The sequence below is a fragment of the Ranitomeya variabilis genome, chromosome 5 (assembly GCF_051348905.1).
Source record: "Ranitomeya variabilis isolate aRanVar5 chromosome 5, aRanVar5.hap1, whole genome shotgun sequence".
Lineage (NCBI taxonomy): Eukaryota > Metazoa > Chordata > Amphibia > Anura > Dendrobatidae > Ranitomeya > Ranitomeya variabilis.
Genome location: NC_135236.1, coordinates 592,800,585 through 592,816,539, shown reverse-complemented (window position 1 = coordinate 592,816,539; position 15,955 = coordinate 592,800,585). Strand labels below are relative to the sequence as shown.

At 34.1% G+C, this 15,955-nt stretch overlaps 7 non-coding genes across 7 annotated transcripts; all 7 read left to right on the top strand.

The window, feature by feature from the left end:
- The first annotated feature begins 1,458 nt into the window (after positions 1–1,458).
- On the top strand, positions 1,459–1,540 carry TRNAL-AAG (transfer RNA leucine (anticodon AAG)). Its single transcript has one exon. It is a non-coding gene; the product is annotated as a tRNA-Leu (tRNA).
- A 2,620-nt stretch (positions 1,541–4,160) lies between these two features.
- Positions 4,161–4,242, top strand: TRNAL-AAG (transfer RNA leucine (anticodon AAG)). Its single transcript has one exon. It is a non-coding gene; the product is annotated as a tRNA-Leu (tRNA).
- A 956-nt stretch (positions 4,243–5,198) lies between these two features.
- TRNAL-UAG (transfer RNA leucine (anticodon UAG)) lies at positions 5,199–5,280 on the top strand. The gene has a single exon. It is a non-coding gene; the product is annotated as a tRNA-Leu (tRNA).
- Positions 5,281–8,213: 2,933 nt separating this feature from the next.
- On the top strand, positions 8,214–8,295 carry TRNAL-AAG (transfer RNA leucine (anticodon AAG)). Its single transcript has one exon. It is a non-coding gene; the product is annotated as a tRNA-Leu (tRNA).
- A 4,098-nt stretch (positions 8,296–12,393) lies between these two features.
- Positions 12,394–12,475, top strand: TRNAL-AAG (transfer RNA leucine (anticodon AAG)). The gene has a single exon. It is a non-coding gene; the product is annotated as a tRNA-Leu (tRNA).
- Positions 12,476–13,431: 956 nt separating this feature from the next.
- On the top strand, positions 13,432–13,513 carry TRNAL-UAG (transfer RNA leucine (anticodon UAG)). The gene has a single exon. It is a non-coding gene; the product is annotated as a tRNA-Leu (tRNA).
- A 1,267-nt stretch (positions 13,514–14,780) lies between these two features.
- Positions 14,781–14,862, top strand: TRNAL-UAG (transfer RNA leucine (anticodon UAG)). The gene has a single exon. It is a non-coding gene; the product is annotated as a tRNA-Leu (tRNA).
- The last annotated feature ends 1,093 nt before the right edge of the window (positions 14,863–15,955 follow it).

Genomic DNA, 15,955 nt, shown 5'->3' with positions numbered 1-15,955 from the left:
TTTTTCCTTTTTGTTTAGAGACCTATCCATTTTCCACAATGCACAAGTTTAAAATGTAGTCAGATACACGAAACTTACTCTAAGGAAGCTCTTTTAATGATGCATTAGGTAGCATGGCCGAGCGGTCTAAGGCGCTGGATTAAGGCTCCAGTCTCTTAGGAGGCGTGGGTTCAAATCACACTGCTGCCAGTATTATGAGGTTTTGAGAACCCTTTGATCTAATTCTGAGTATTTTGTATTTCCATGAGTGTGTGCATTTCTGTTTTGGAAAAGACAGTTGAAAGAATCATTGATTGTTCCTATTGTTTAGAGACTTACCTAAATTTTAACAGACTTGTGGGTTCAAATGCCACTAGTATGAGTTCTTTTAAACCTTTTTATCTTATTCTTATAATTATGCTAACATGCAAAATTAGCATATGCTTTAAACCCACTGCTGCCAGTATTATGAGATCTTGAAATGTTTTTGTACTTATTCTTATGATTTTGCTAACATGCAAATTAGCATGTGATTTAATCTTCTTTTGTATTTGCATGATTTTCCAGTTTTCAGTTCAGATAAAGACTGTTGAAAGAATCCTTGCTTTTTTCTAATGTTTAGAGACATGCCCATTCAAATGCCACTGCTGCCATTATTATGAGGTTTTGAGAACCCTTTGATCTAATTCTTATGATTTTGTATTTTCATGAGTGTGTTAATTTCTGTTTAGGAAGAGACAGTTGAAAGAATCTTTGATTTTTCCTATTGTTAAGAGACTTACCCATATTCCAACAGACTTGTGAGTTCAAATCCCACTGCTGCCACTAGTATGAGTTCTTTTAAACCTTTTTATCTCATTCTTATAATTATGCTAACATGCAAAATTAGCATATGCTTTAATCTCACTGCTGCCAGTATAATGAGATCTTGAAATGTTTTTGTACTTATTCTTATGATTTTGCTAGCATGCAAATTAGCATGTGATATAATCTTCTTTTGTATTTGTATGATTTAGCAGTTTTCAGTTAAGATAAAGACCGTTGATAGAATCTTTGTTTTTGCCTAATGTTTAGAGACATGCCCATTTTCCAAAATGTACTAATTTTAAATGTTGTCAAATGTATTTCACTTTCTCTAAGGAAGCTTAATTAACCATACTGATTAAGGTAGCATGGCCGAGTGGTCTAAGGCGCTGGATTTAGGCTCCAGTCTCTTTGGAGGCGTGGGTTCAAATCCCCCTGCTGCCAACATATTGAGGTTTTGAAAACCTTTTCAGCTTATATTTATGATTTTGCTAATAGAAAAATTAGCATATTTTTGTATGAGTGCGTGCTTTGCTTTTTTGGAAAAGACAAAAGATAGAATCATTGCTTTTTCCTTTTTGTTTAGAGACCTATCCATTTTCCACAATGCACAAGTTTAAAATGTAGTCAGATACACTAAACTTACTCTAAGGAAGCTCTTTTAATGACGCATTAGGTAGCATGGCCGAGCGGTCTAAGGCGCTGGATTAAGGCTCCAGTCTCTTCGGAGGCGTGGGTTCAAATCCCACTGCTGCCAGTATTATGAGGTTTTGAGAACCCTTTGATCTAATTCTGAGTATTTTGTATTTCCATGAGTGTGTGCATTTCTGATTTGGAAAAGACAGTTGAAAGAATCATTGATTGTTCCTATTGTTTAGAGACTTACCTAAATTTTAACAGACTTGTGGGTTCAAATGCCACTAGTATGAGTTCTTTTAAACCTTTTTATCTTATTCTTATAATTATGCTAACATGCAAAATTAGCATATGCTTTAAACCCACTGCTGCCAGTATTATGAGATCTTGAAATGTTTTTGTACTTATTCTTATGATTTTGCTAACATGCAAATTAGCATGTGATTTAATCTTCTTTTGTATTTGCATGATTTTCCAGTTTTCAGTTCAGATAAAGACTGTTGAAAGAATCCTTGCTTTTTTCTAATGTTTAGAGACATGCCCATTCAAATGCCACTGCTGCCATTATTATGAGGTTTTGAGAACCCTTTGATCTAATTCTTATGATTTTGTATTTTCATGAGTGTGTTAATTTCTGTTTAGGAAGAGACAGTTGAAAGAATCTTTGATTTTTCCTATTGTTAAGAGACTTACCCATATTCCAACAGACTTGTGAGTTCAAATCCCACTGCTGCCACTAGTATGAGTTCTTTTAAACCTTTTTATCTTATTCTTATAATTATGCTAACATGCAAAATTAGCATATGCTTTAAACCCACTGCTGCCAGTATTATGAGATCTTGAAATGTTTTTGTACTTATTCTTATGATTTTGCTAGCATGCAAATTAGCATGTGATTTAATCTTCTTTTGTATTTGCATGATTTTGCAGTTTTCAGTTCAGATAAAGACTGTTGAAAGAATCCTTGCTTTTTTCTAATGTTTAGAGACATGCCTATTTTCCAAAATGTACTAATTTTAAATGTTGTCAAATGTACTTCACTTTCTCTAAGGAAGCTTAATTAACCATGCTGTTTAGGGTAGCATGGCCGAGTGGTCTAAGGCGCTGGCTTTAGGCTCCAGTCTCTTTGGAGGCGTGGGTTCAAATCCCACTGCTGCCAACATATTGAGGTTTTGAAAACCTTTTCAGCTTATATTTATGATTTTGCTAACAGAAAAATTAGCATATTTTTGTATGAGTGCGTGCTTTGCTTTTTTGGAAAAGACAAAAGATAGAATCATTGCTTTTTCCTTTTTGTTTAGAGACCTATCCATTTTCCACAATGCACAAGTTTAAAATGTAGTCAGATACACGAAACTTACTCTAAGGAAGCTCTTTTAATGATGCATTAGGTAGCATGGCCGAGCGGTCTAAGGCGCTGGATTAAGGCTCCAGTCTCTTAGGAGGCGTGGGTTCAAATCACACTGCTGCCAGTATTATGAGGTTTTGAGAACCCTTTGATCTAATTCTGAGTATTTTGTATTTCCATGAGTGTGTGCATTTCTGTTTTGGAAAAGACAGTTGAAAGAATCATTGATTGTTCCTATTGTTTAGAGACTTACCTAAATTTTAACAGACTTGTGGGTTCAAATGCCACTAGTATGAGTTCTTTTAAACCTTTTTATCTTATTCTTATAATTATGCTAACATGCAAAATTAGCATATGCTTTAAACCCACTGCTGCCAGTATTATGAGATCTTGAAATGTTTTTGTACTTATTCTTATGATTTTGCTAACATGCAAATTAGCATGTGATTTAATCTTCTTTTGTATTTGCATGATTTTCCAGTTTTCAGTTCAGATAAAGACTGTTGAAAGAATCCTTGCTTTTTTCTAATGTTTAGAGACATGCCCATTCAAATGCCACTGCTGCCATTATTATGAGGTTTTGAGAACCCTTTGATCTAATTCTTATGATTTTGTATTTTCATGAGTGTGTTAATTTCTGTTTAGGAAGAGACAGTTGAAAGAATCTTTGATTTTTCCTATTGTTAAGAGACTTACCCATATTCCAACAGACTTGTGAGTTCAAATCCCACTGCTGCCACTAGTATGAGTTCTTTTAAACCTTTTTATCTCATTCTTATAATTATGCTAACATGCAAAATTAGCATATGCTTTAATCTCACTGCTGCCAGTATAATGAGATCTTGAAATGTTTTTGTACTTATTCTTATGATTTTGCTAGCATGCAAATTAGCATGTGATATAATCTTCTTTTGTATTTGTATGATTTAGCAGTTTTCAGTTAAGATAAAGACCGTTGATAGAATCTTTGTTTTTGCCTAATGTTTAGAGACATGCCCATTTTCCAAAATGTACTAATTTTAAATGTTGTCAAATGTATTTCACTTTCTCTAAGGAAGCTTAATTAACCATACTGATTAAGGTAGCATGGCCGAGTGGTCTAAGGCGCTGGATTTAGGCTCCAGTCTCTTTGGAGGCGTGGGTTCAAATCCCCCTGCTGCCAACATATTGAGGTTTTGAAAACCTTTTCAGCTTATATTTATGATTTTGCTAATAGAAAAATTAGCATATTTTTGTATGAGTGCGTGCTTTGCTTTTTTGGAAAAGACAAAAGATAGAATCATTGCTTTTTCCTTTTTGTTTAGAGACCTATCCATTTTCCACAATGCACAAGTTTAAAATGTAGTCAGATACACTAAACTTACTCTAAGGAAGCTCTTTTAATGACGCATTAGGTAGCATGGCCGAGCGGTCTAAGGCGCTGGATTAAGGCTCCAGTCTCTTCGGAGGCGTGGGTTCAAATCCCACTGCTGCCAGTATTATGAGGTTTTGAGAACCCTTTGATCTAATTCTGAGTATTTTGTATTTCCATGAGTGTGTGCATTTCTGATTTGGAAAAGACAGTTGAAAGAATCATTGATTGTTCCTATTGTTTAGAGACTTACCTAAATTTTAACAGACTTGTGGGTTCAAATGCCACTAGTATGAGTTCTTTTAAACCTTTTTATCTTATTCTTATAATTATGCTAACATGCAAAATTAGCATATGCTTTAAACCCACTGCTGCCAGTATTATGAGATCTTGAAATGTTTTTGTACTTATTCTTATGATTTTGCTAACATGCAAATTAGCATGTGATTTAATCTTCTTTTGTATTTGCATGATTTTCCAGTTTTCAGTTCAGATAAAGACTGTTGAAAGAATCCTTGCTTTTTTCTAATGTTTAGAGACATGCCCATTCAAATCCCACTGCTGCCATTATTATGAGGTTTTGAGAACCCTTTGATCTAATTCTTATGATTTTGTATTTTCATGAGTGTGTTAATTTCTGTTTAGGAAGAGACAGTTGAAAGAATCTCTGATTTTTCCTATTGTTAAGAGACTTACCCATATTCCAACAGACTTGTGAGTTCAAATCCCACTGCTGCCACTAGTATGAGTTCTTTTAAACCTTTTTATCTCATTCTTATAATTATGCTAACATGCAAAATTAGCATATGCTTTAATCTCACTGCTGCCAGTATAATGAGATCTTGAAATGTTTTTGTACTTATTCTTATGATTTTGCTAGCATGCAAATTAGCATGTGATATAATCTTCTTTTGTATTTGTATGATTTAGCAGTTTTCAGTTAAGATAAAGACCGTTGATAGAATCTTTGTTTTTGCCTAATGTTTAGAGACATGCCCATTTTCCAAAATGTACTAATTTTAAATGTTGTCAAATGTACTTCACTTTCTCTAAGGAAGCTTAATTAACCATACTGTTTAAGGTAGCATGGCCGAGTGGTCTAAGGCGCTGGATTTAGGCTCCAGTCTCTTTGGAGGCGTGGGTTCAAATCCCACTGCTGCCAACATGTTGAGGTTTTGAAAACCTTTTCAGCTTATATTTATGATTTTGCTAATAGAAAAATTAGCATATTTTTGTATGAGTGCGTGCTTTGCTTTTTTGGAAAAGACAAAAGATAGAATCATTGCTTTTTCCTTTTTGTTTAGAGACCTATCCATTTTCCACAATGCACAAGTTTAAAATGTAGTCAGATACACTAAACTTACTCTAAGGAAGCTCTTTTAATGACGCATTAGGTAGCATGGCCGAGCGGTCTAAGGCGCTGGATTAAGGCTCCAGTCTCTTCGGAGGCGTGGGTTCAAATCCCGCTGCTGCTAGTATTATGAGGTTTTGAGAACCCTTTGATCTAATTCTGAGTATTTTGTATTTCCATGAGTGTGTGCATTTCTGTTTTGGAAAAGACAGTTGAAAGAATCATTGATTGTTCCTATTGTTTAGAGACTTACCTAAATTTTAACAGACTTGTGGGTTCAAATGCCACTAGTATGAGTTCTTTTAAACCTTTTTATCTTATTCTTATAATTATGCTAACATGCAAAATTAGCATATGCTTTAAACCCACTGCTGCCAGTATTATGAGATCTTGAAATGTTTTTGTACTTATTCTTATGATTTTGCTAACATGCAAATTAGCATGTGATTTAATCTTCTTTTGTATTTGCATGATTTTCCAGTTTTCAGTTCAGATAAAGACTGTTGAAAGAATCCTTGCTTTTTTCTAATGTTTAGAGACATGCCCATTCAAATCCCACTGCTGCCATTATTATGAGGTTTTGAGAACCCTTTGATCTAATTCTTATGATTTTGTATTTTCATGAGTGTGTTAATTTCTGTTTAGGAAAAGACAGTTGAAAGAATCATTGATTTTTCCTATTGTTAAGAGACTTACCCATATTCCAACAGACTTGTGAGTTCAAATCCCACTGCTGCCACTAGTATGAGTTCTTTTAAACCTTTTTATCTCATTCTTATAATTATGCTAACATGCAAAATTAGCATATGCTTTAATCTCACTGCTGCCAGTATAATGAGATCTTGAAATGTTTTTGTATTTATTCTTATGATTTTGCTAGCATGCAAATTAGCATGTGATATAATCTTCTTTTGTATTTGTATGATTTAGCAGTTTTCAGTTAAGATAAAGACCGTTGATAGAATCTTTGTTTTTGCCTAATGTTTAGAGACATGCCCATTTTCCAAAATGTACTAATTTTAAATGTTGTCAAATGTACTTCACTTTCTCTAAGGAAGCTTAATTAACCATGCTGTTTAAGGTAGCATGGCCGAGTGGTCTAAGGCGCTGGATTTAGGCTTCAGTCTCTTTGGAGGCGTGGGTTCAAATCCCACTGCTGCCAACATATTGAGGTTTTGAAAACTTTTTCAGCTTATATTTATGATTTTGCTAATAGAAAAATTAGCATATTTTTGTATGAGTGCGTGCTTTGCTTTTTTGGAAAAGACAAAAGATAGAATCATTGCTTTTTCCTTTTTGTTTAGAGACCTATCCATTTTCCACAATGCACAAGTTTAAAATGTAGTCAGATACACTAAACTTACTCTAAGGAAGCTCTTTTAATGATGCATTAGGTAGCATGGCCGAGCGGTCTAAGGCGCTGGATTAAGGCTCCAGTCTCTTCGGAGGCGTGGGTTCAAATCCCGCTGCTGCTAGTATTATGAGGTTTTGAGAACCCTTTGATCTAATTCTGAGTATTTTGTATTTCCATGAGTGTGTGCATTTCTGTTTTGGAAAAGACAGTTGAAAGAATCATTGATTGTTCCTATTGTTTAGAGACTTACCTAAATTTTAACAGACTTGTGGGTTCAAATGCCACTAGTATGAGTTCTTTTAAACCTTTTTATCTTATTCTTATAATTATGCTAACATGCAAAATTAGCATATGCTTTAAACCCACTGCTGCCAGTATTATGAGATCTTGAAATGTTTTTGTACTTATTCTTATGATTTTGCTAACATGCAAATTAGCATGTGATTTAATCTTCTTTTGTATTTGCATGATTTTCCAGTTTTCAGTTCAGATAAAGACTGTTGAAAGAATCCTTGCTTTTTTCTAATGTTTAGAGACATGCCCATTCAAATCCCACTGCTGCCATTATTATGAGGTTTTGAGAACCCTTTGATCTAATTCTTATGATTTTGTATTTTCATGAGTGTGTTAATTTCTGTTTAGGAAAAGACAGTTGAAAGAATCATTGATTTTTCCTATTGTTAAGAGACTTACCCATATTCCAACAGACTTGTGAGTTCAAATCCCACTGCTGCCACTAGTATGAGTTCTTTTAAACCTTTTTATCTCATTCTTATAATTATGCTAACATGCAAAATTAGCATATGCTTTAATCTCACTGCTGCCAGTATTATGAGATCTTGAAATGTTTTTGTACTTATTCTTATGATTTTGCTAGCATGCAAATTAGCATGTGATATAATCTTCTTTTGTATTTGTATGATTTAGCAGTTTTCAGTTAAGATAAAGACCGTTGATAGAATCTTTGTTTTTGCCTAATGTTTAGAGACATGCCCATTTTCCAAAATGTACTAATTTTAAATGTTGTCAAATGTACTTCACTTTCTCTAAGGAAGCTTAATTAACCATGCTGTTTAAGGTAGCATGGCCGAGTGGTCTAAGGCGCTGGATTTAGGCTCCAGTCTCTTTGGAGGCGTGGGTTCAAATCCCACTGCTGCTAACATATTGAGGTTTTGAAAACCTTTTCAGCTTATATTTATGATTTTGCTAATAGAAAAATTAGCATATTTTTGTATGAGTGCGTGCTTTGCTTTTTTGGAAAAGACAAAAGATAGAATCATTGCTTTTTCCTTTTTGTTTAGAGACCTATCCATTTTCCACAATTCACAAGTTTAAAATGTAGTCAGATACACTAAACTTACTCTCAGGAAGCTCTTTTAATGATGCATTAGGTAGCATGGCCGAGCGGTCTAAGGCGCTGGATTAAGGCTCCAGTCTCTTTGGAGGCGTGGGTTCAAATCCCACTGCTGCCAGTATTATGAGGTTTTGAGAACCCTTTGATCTAATTCTGAGGATTTTGTATTTCCATGAGTGTGTGCATTTCTGTTTTGGAAAAGACAGTTTTAGACTTTAGTTTAGAGACTTACCTAAATTTTAACAGACTTGTGGGTTCAAATGCCACTAGGTTTTGAGAACCCTTTGATCTAATTCTGAGTATTTTGTATTTCCATGAGTGTGTGCATTTCTGTTTTGGAAAAGACAGTTGAAAGAATCATTGATTGTTCCTATTGTTTAGAGACTTACCTAAATTTTAACAGACTTGTGGGTTCAAATGCCACTAGTATGAGTTCTTTTAAACCTTTTTATCTTATTCTTATAATTATGCTAACATGCAAAATTAGCATATGCTTTAAACCCACTGCTGCCAGTATTATGAGATCTTGAAATGTTTTTGTACTTATTCTTATGATTTTGCTAACATGCAAATTAGCATGTGATTTAATCTTCTTTTGTATTTGCATGATTTTCCAGTTTTCAGTTCAGATAAAGACTGTTGAAAGAATCCTTGCTTTTTTCTAATGTTTAGAGACATGCCCATTCAAATCCCACTGCTGCCATTATTATGAGGTTTTGAGAACCCTTTGATCTAATTCTTATGATTTTGTATTTTCATGAGTGTGTTAATTTCTGTTTAGGAAGAGACAGTTGAAAGAATCTTTGATTTTTCCTATTGTTAAGAGACTTACCCATATTCCAACAGACTTGTGAGTTCAAATCCCACTGCTGCCACTAGTATGAGTTCTTTTAAACCTTTTTATCTCATTCTTATAATTATGCTAACATGCAAAATTAGCTTATGCTTTAATCTCACTGCTGCCAGTATAATGAGATCTTGAAATGTTTTTGTACTTTTTCTTATGATTTTGCTAGCATGCAAATTAGCATGTGATATAATCTTCTTTTGTATTTGTATGATTTAGCAGTTTTCAGTTAAGATAAAGACCGTTGATAGAATCTTTGTTTTTGCCTAATGTTTAGAGACATGCCCATTTTCCAAAATGTACTAATTTTAAATGTTGTCAAATGTACTTCACTTTCTCTAAGGAAGCTTAATTAACCATGCTGTTTAAGGTAGCATGGCCGAGTGGTCTAAGGCGCTGGATTAAGGCTCCAGTCTGTTCGGAGGCGTGGGTTCAAATCCCACTGCTGCCAACATATTGAGGTTTTGAAAACCTTTTCAGCTTATATTTATGATTTTGCTAATAGAAAAATTAGCATATTTTTGTATGAGTGCGTGCTTTGCTTTTTTGGAAAAGACAAAAGATAGAATCATTGCTTTTTCCTTTTTGTTTAGAGACCTATCCATTTTCCACAATGCACAAGTTTAAAATGTAGTCAGATACACTAAACTTACTCTAAGGAAGCTCTTTTAATGATGCATTATGTAGCATGGCCGAGCGGTCTAAGGCGCTGGATTAAGGCTCCAGTCTCTTCGGAGGCGTGGGTTCAAATCCCACTGCTGCCAGTATTATGATGTTTTGAGAACCCTTTGATCTAATTCTGAGGATTTTGTATTTCCATTAGTGTGTGCATTTCTGTTTTGGAAAAGACAGTTTTCGACTTTAGTTTAGAGACTTACCTAAATTTTAACAGACTTGTGGGTTCAAATGCCACTAGTATGAGTTCTTTTAAACCTTTTTATCTTATTCTTATAATTATGCTAACATGCAAAATTAGCATATGCTTTAAACCCACTGCTGCCAGTATTATGAGATCTTGAAATGTTTTTGTACTTATTCTTATGATTTTGCTAACATGCAAATTAGCATGTGATTTAATCTTCTTTTGTATTTGCATGATTTTCCAGTTTTCAGTTCAGATAAAGACTGTTGAAAGAATCCTTGCTTTTTTCTAATGTTTAGAGACATGCCCATTCAAATGCCACTGCTGCCATTATTATGAGGTTTTGAGAACCCTTTGATCTAATTCTTATGATTTTGTATTTTCATGAGTGTGTTAATTTCTGTTTAGGAAGAGACAGTTGAAAGAATCTTTGATTTTTCCTATTGTTAAGAGACTTACCCATATTCCAACAGACTTGTGAGTTCAAATCCCACTGCTGCCACTAGTATGAGTTCTTTTAAACCTTTTTATCTTATTCTTATAATTATGCTAACATGCAAAATTAGCATATGCTTTAAACCCACTGCTGCCAGTATTATGAGATCTTGAAATGTTTTTGTACTTATTCTTATGATTTTGCTAGCATGCAAATTAGCATGTGATTTAATCTTCTTTTGTATTTGCATGATTTTGCAGTTTTCAGTTCAGATAAAGACTGTTGAAAGAATCCTTGCTTTTTTCTAATGTTTAGAGACATGCCTATTTTCCAAAATGTACTAATTTTAAATGTTGTCAAATGTACTTCACTTTCTCTAAGGAAGCTTAATTAACCATGCTGTTTAGGGTAGCATGGCCGAGTGGTCTAAGGCGCTGGCTTTAGGCTCCAGTCTCTTTGGAGGCGTGGGTTCAAATCCCACTGCTGCCAACATATTGAGGTTTTGAAAACCTTTTCAGCTTATATTTATGATTTTGCTAACAGAAAAATTAGCATATTTTTGTATGAGTGCGTGCTTTGCTTTTTTGGAAAAGACAAAAGATAGAATCATTGCTTTTTCCTTTTTGTTTAGAGACCTATCCATTTTCCACAATGCACAAGTTTAAAATGTAGTCAGATACACGAAACTTACTCTAAGGAAGCTCTTTTAATGATGCATTAGGTAGCATGGCCGAGCGGTCTAAGGCGCTGGATTAAGGCTCCAGTCTCTTAGGAGGCGTGGGTTCAAATCACACTGCTGCCAGTATTATGAGGTTTTGAGAACCCTTTGATCTAATTCTGAGTATTTTGTATTTCCATGAGTGTGTGCATTTCTGTTTTGGAAAAGACAGTTGAAAGAATCATTGATTGTTCCTATTGTTTAGAGACTTACCTAAATTTTAACAGACTTGTGGGTTCAAATGCCACTAGTATGAGTTCTTTTAAACCTTTTTATCTTATTCTTATAATTATGCTAACATGCAAAATTAGCATATGCTTTAAACCCACTGCTGCCAGTATTATGAGATCTTGAAATGTTTTTGTACTTATTCTTATGATTTTGCTAACATGCAAATTAGCATGTGATTTAATCTTCTTTTGTATTTGCATGATTTTCCAGTTTTCAGTTCAGATAAAGACTGTTGAAAGAATCCTTGCTTTTTTCTAATGTTTAGAGACATGCCCATTCAAATGCCACTGCTGCCATTATTATGAGGTTTTGAGAACCCTTTGATCTAATTCTTATGATTTTGTATTTTCATGAGTGTGTTAATTTCTGTTTAGGAAGAGACAGTTGAAAGAATCTTTGATTTTTCCTATTGTTAAGAGACTTACCCATATTCCAACAGACTTGTGAGTTCAAATCCCACTGCTGCCACTAGTATGAGTTCTTTTAAACCTTTTTATCTCATTCTTATAATTATGCTAACATGCAAAATTAGCATATGCTTTAATCTCACTGCTGCCAGTATAATGAGATCTTGAAATGTTTTTGTACTTATTCTTATGATTTTGCTAGCATGCAAATTAGCATGTGATATAATCTTCTTTTGTATTTGTATGATTTAGCAGTTTTCAGTTAAGATAAAGACCGTTGATAGAATCTTTGTTTTTGCCTAATGTTTAGAGACATGCCCATTTTCCAAAATGTACTAATTTTAAATGTTGTCAAATGTATTTCACTTTCTCTAAGGAAGCTTAATTAACCATACTGATTAAGGTAGCATGGCCGAGTGGTCTAAGGCGCTGGATTTAGGCTCCAGTCTCTTTGGAGGCGTGGGTTCAAATCCCCCTGCTGCCAACATATTGAGGTTTTGAAAACCTTTTCAGCTTATATTTATGATTTTGCTAATAGAAAAATTAGCATATTTTTGTATGAGTGCGTGCTTTGCTTTTTTGGAAAAGACAAAAGATAGAATCATTGCTTTTTCCTTTTTGTTTAGAGACCTATCCATTTTCCACAATGCACAAGTTTAAAATGTAGTCAGATACACTAAACTTACTCTAAGGAAGCTCTTTTAATGACGCATTAGGTAGCATGGCCGAGCGGTCTAAGGCGCTGGATTAAGGCTCCAGTCTCTTCGGAGGCGTGGGTTCAAATCCCACTGCTACCAGTATTATGAGGTTTTGAGAACCCTTTGATCTAATTCTGAGTATTTTGTATTTCCATGAGTGTGTGCATTTCTGATTTGGAAAAGACAGTTGAAAGAATCATTGATTGTTCCTATTGTTTAGAGACTTACCTAAATTTTAACAGACTTGTGGGTTCAAATGCCACTAGTATGAGTTCTTTTAAACCTTTTTATCTTATTCTTATAATTATGCTAACATGCAAAATTAGCATATGCTTTAAACCCACTGCTGCCAGTATTATGAGATCTTGAAATGTTTTTGTACTTATTCTTATGATTTTGCTAACATGCAAATTAGCATGTGATTTAATCTTCTTTTGTATTTGCATGATTTTCCAGTTTTCAGTTCAGATAAAGACTGTTGAAAGAATCCTTGCTTTTTTCTAATGTTTAGAGACATGCCCATTCAAATCCCACTGCTGCCATTATTATGAGGTTTTGAGAACCCTTTGATCTAATTCTTATGATTTTGTATTTTCATGAGTGTGTTAATTTCTGTTTAGGAAGAGACAGTTGAAAGAATCTCTGATTTTTCCTATTGTTAAGAGACTTACCCATATTCCAACAGACTTGTGAGTTCAAATCCCACTGCTGCCACTAGTATGAGTTCTTTTAAACCTTTTTATCTCATTCTTATAATTATGCTAACATGCAAAATTAGCATATGCTTTAATCTCACTGCTGCCAGTATAATGAGATCTTGAAATGTTTTTGTACTTATTCTTATGATTTTGCTAGCATGCAAATTAGCATGTGATATAATCTTCTTTTGTATTTGTATGATTTAGCAGTTTTCAGTTAAGATAAAGACCGTTGATAGAATCTTTGTTTTTGCCTAATGTTTAGAGACATGCCCATTTTCCAAAATGTACTAATTTTAAATGTTGTCAAATGTACTTCACTTTCTCTAAGGAAGCTTAATTAACCATACTGTTTAAGGTAGCATGGCCGAGTGGTCTAAGGCGCTGGATTTAGGCTCCAGTCTCTTTGGAGGCGTGGGTTCAAATCCCACTGCTGCCAACATATTGAGGTTTTGAAAACCTTTTCAGCTTATATTTATGATTTTGCTAATAGAAAAATTAGCATATTTTTGTATGAGTGCGTGCTTTGCTTTTTTGGAAAAGACAAAAGATAGAATCATTGCTTTTTCCTTTTTGTTTAGAGACCTATCCATTTTCCACAATGCACAAGTTTAAAATGTAGTCAGATACACTAAACTTACTCTAAGGAAGCTCTTTTAATGACGCATTAGGTAGCATGGCCGAGCGGTCTAAGGTGCTGGATTAAGGCTCCAGTCTCTTCGGAGGCGTGGGTTCAAATCCCACTGCTGCCAGTATTATGAGGTTTTGAGAACCCTTTGATCTAATTCTGAGTATTTTGTATTTCCATGAGTGTGCATTTCTGTTTTGGAAAAGACAGTTGAAAGAATCATTGATTGTTCCTATTGTTTAGAGACTTACCTAAATTTTAACAGACTTGTGGGTTCAAATGCCACTAGTATGAGTTCTTTTAAACCTTTTTATCTTATTCTTATAATTATGCTAACATGCAAAATTAGCGTATGCTTTAAACCCACTGCTGCCAGTATTATGAGATCTTGAAATGTTTTTGTACTTATTCTTATGATTTTGCTAACATGCAAATTAGCATGTGATTTAATCTTCTTTTGTATTTGCATGATTTTCCAGTTTTCAGTTCAGATAAAGACTGTTGAAAGAATCCTTGCTTTTTTCTAATGTTTAGAGACATGCCCATTCAAATCCCACTGCTGCCATTATTATGAGGTTTTGAGAACCCTTTGATCTAATTCTTATGATTTTGTATTTTCATGAGTGTGTTAATTTCTGTTTAGGAAGAGACAGTTGAAAGAATCTTTGATTTTTCCTATTGTTAAGAGACTTACCCATATTCCAACAGACTTGTGAGTTCAAATCCCACTGCTGCCACTAGTATGAGTTCTTTTAAACCTTTTTATCTCATTCTTATAATTATGCTAACATGCAAAATTAGCATATGCTTTAATCTCACTGCTGCCAGTATAATGAGATCTTGAAATGTTTTTGTACTTATTCTTATGATTTTGCTAGCATGCAAATTAGCATGTGATATAATCTTCTTTTGCATTTGTATGATTTAGCAGTTTTCAGTTAAGATAAAGACCGTTGATAGAATCTTTGTTTTTGCCTAATGTTTAGAGACATGCCCATTTTCCAAAATGTACTAATTTTAAATGTTGTCAAATGTACTTCACTTTCTCTAAGGAAGCTTAATTAACCATACTGTTTAAGGTAGCATGGCCGAGTGGTCTAAGGCGCTGGATTTAGGCTCCAGTCTCTTTGGAGGCGTGGGTTCAAATCCCACTGCTGCCAACATATTGAGGTTTTGAAAACCTTTTCAGCTTATATTTATGATTTTGCTAATAGAAAAATTAGCATATTTTTGTATGAGTGTGTGCTTTGCTTTTTTGGAAAAGACAAAAGATAGAATCATTGCTTTTTCCTTTTTGTTTAGAGACCTATCCATTTTCCACAATGCACAAGTTTAAAATGTAGTCAGATACACTAAACTTACTCTAAGGAAGCTTAATTATCCATGCTGTTTAAGGTAGCATGGCTGAGTGGTCTAAGGCGCTGGATTTAGGCTCCAGTCTCTTTGGAGGCGTGGGTTCAAATCCCACTGCTGCCAGTATTATGAGGTTTTGAGAACCCTTTGATCTAATTCTGAGGATTTTGTATTTCCATGAGTGTGTGCATTTCTGTTTTGGAAAAGACAGTTGAAAGAATCATTGATTGTTCCTATTGTTTAGAGACTTACCTAAATTTTAACAGACTTGTGGGTTCAAATGCCACTAGTATGAGTTCTTTTAAACCTTTTTATCTTATTCTTATAATAATGCTAACATGCAAAATTAGCATATGCTTTAAACCCACTGCTGCCAGTATTATGAGATCTTGAAATGTTTTTGTACTTATTCTTATGATTTTGCTAACATGCAAATTAGCATGTGATTTAATCTTCTTTTGTATTTGCATGATTTTGCAGTTTTCAGTTCAGATAAAGACTGTTGATAGAATCCTTGCTTTTTTCTAATGTTTAGAGACATGCCCATTCAAATCCCACTGCTGCCAGTATTATGAGGTTTTGAGAACCCTTTGATCTAATTCTTATGATTTTGTATTTTCATGAGTGTGTTAATTTCTGTTTAGGAAAAGACAGTTGAAATAATCATTGATTTTTCCTATTGTTAAGAGACTTACCCATATTCCAACAGACTTGTGAGTTCAAATCCCACTGCTGCCACTAGTATGAGTTCTCTTAAACCTTTTTATCTCATTCTTATAATTATGCTAACATGCAAAATTAGCATATGCTTTAATCTCACTGCTGCCAGTATTATGAGATCTTGAAATGTTTTTGTACTTATTCTTATGATTTTGCTAGCATGCAAATTAGCATGTGATA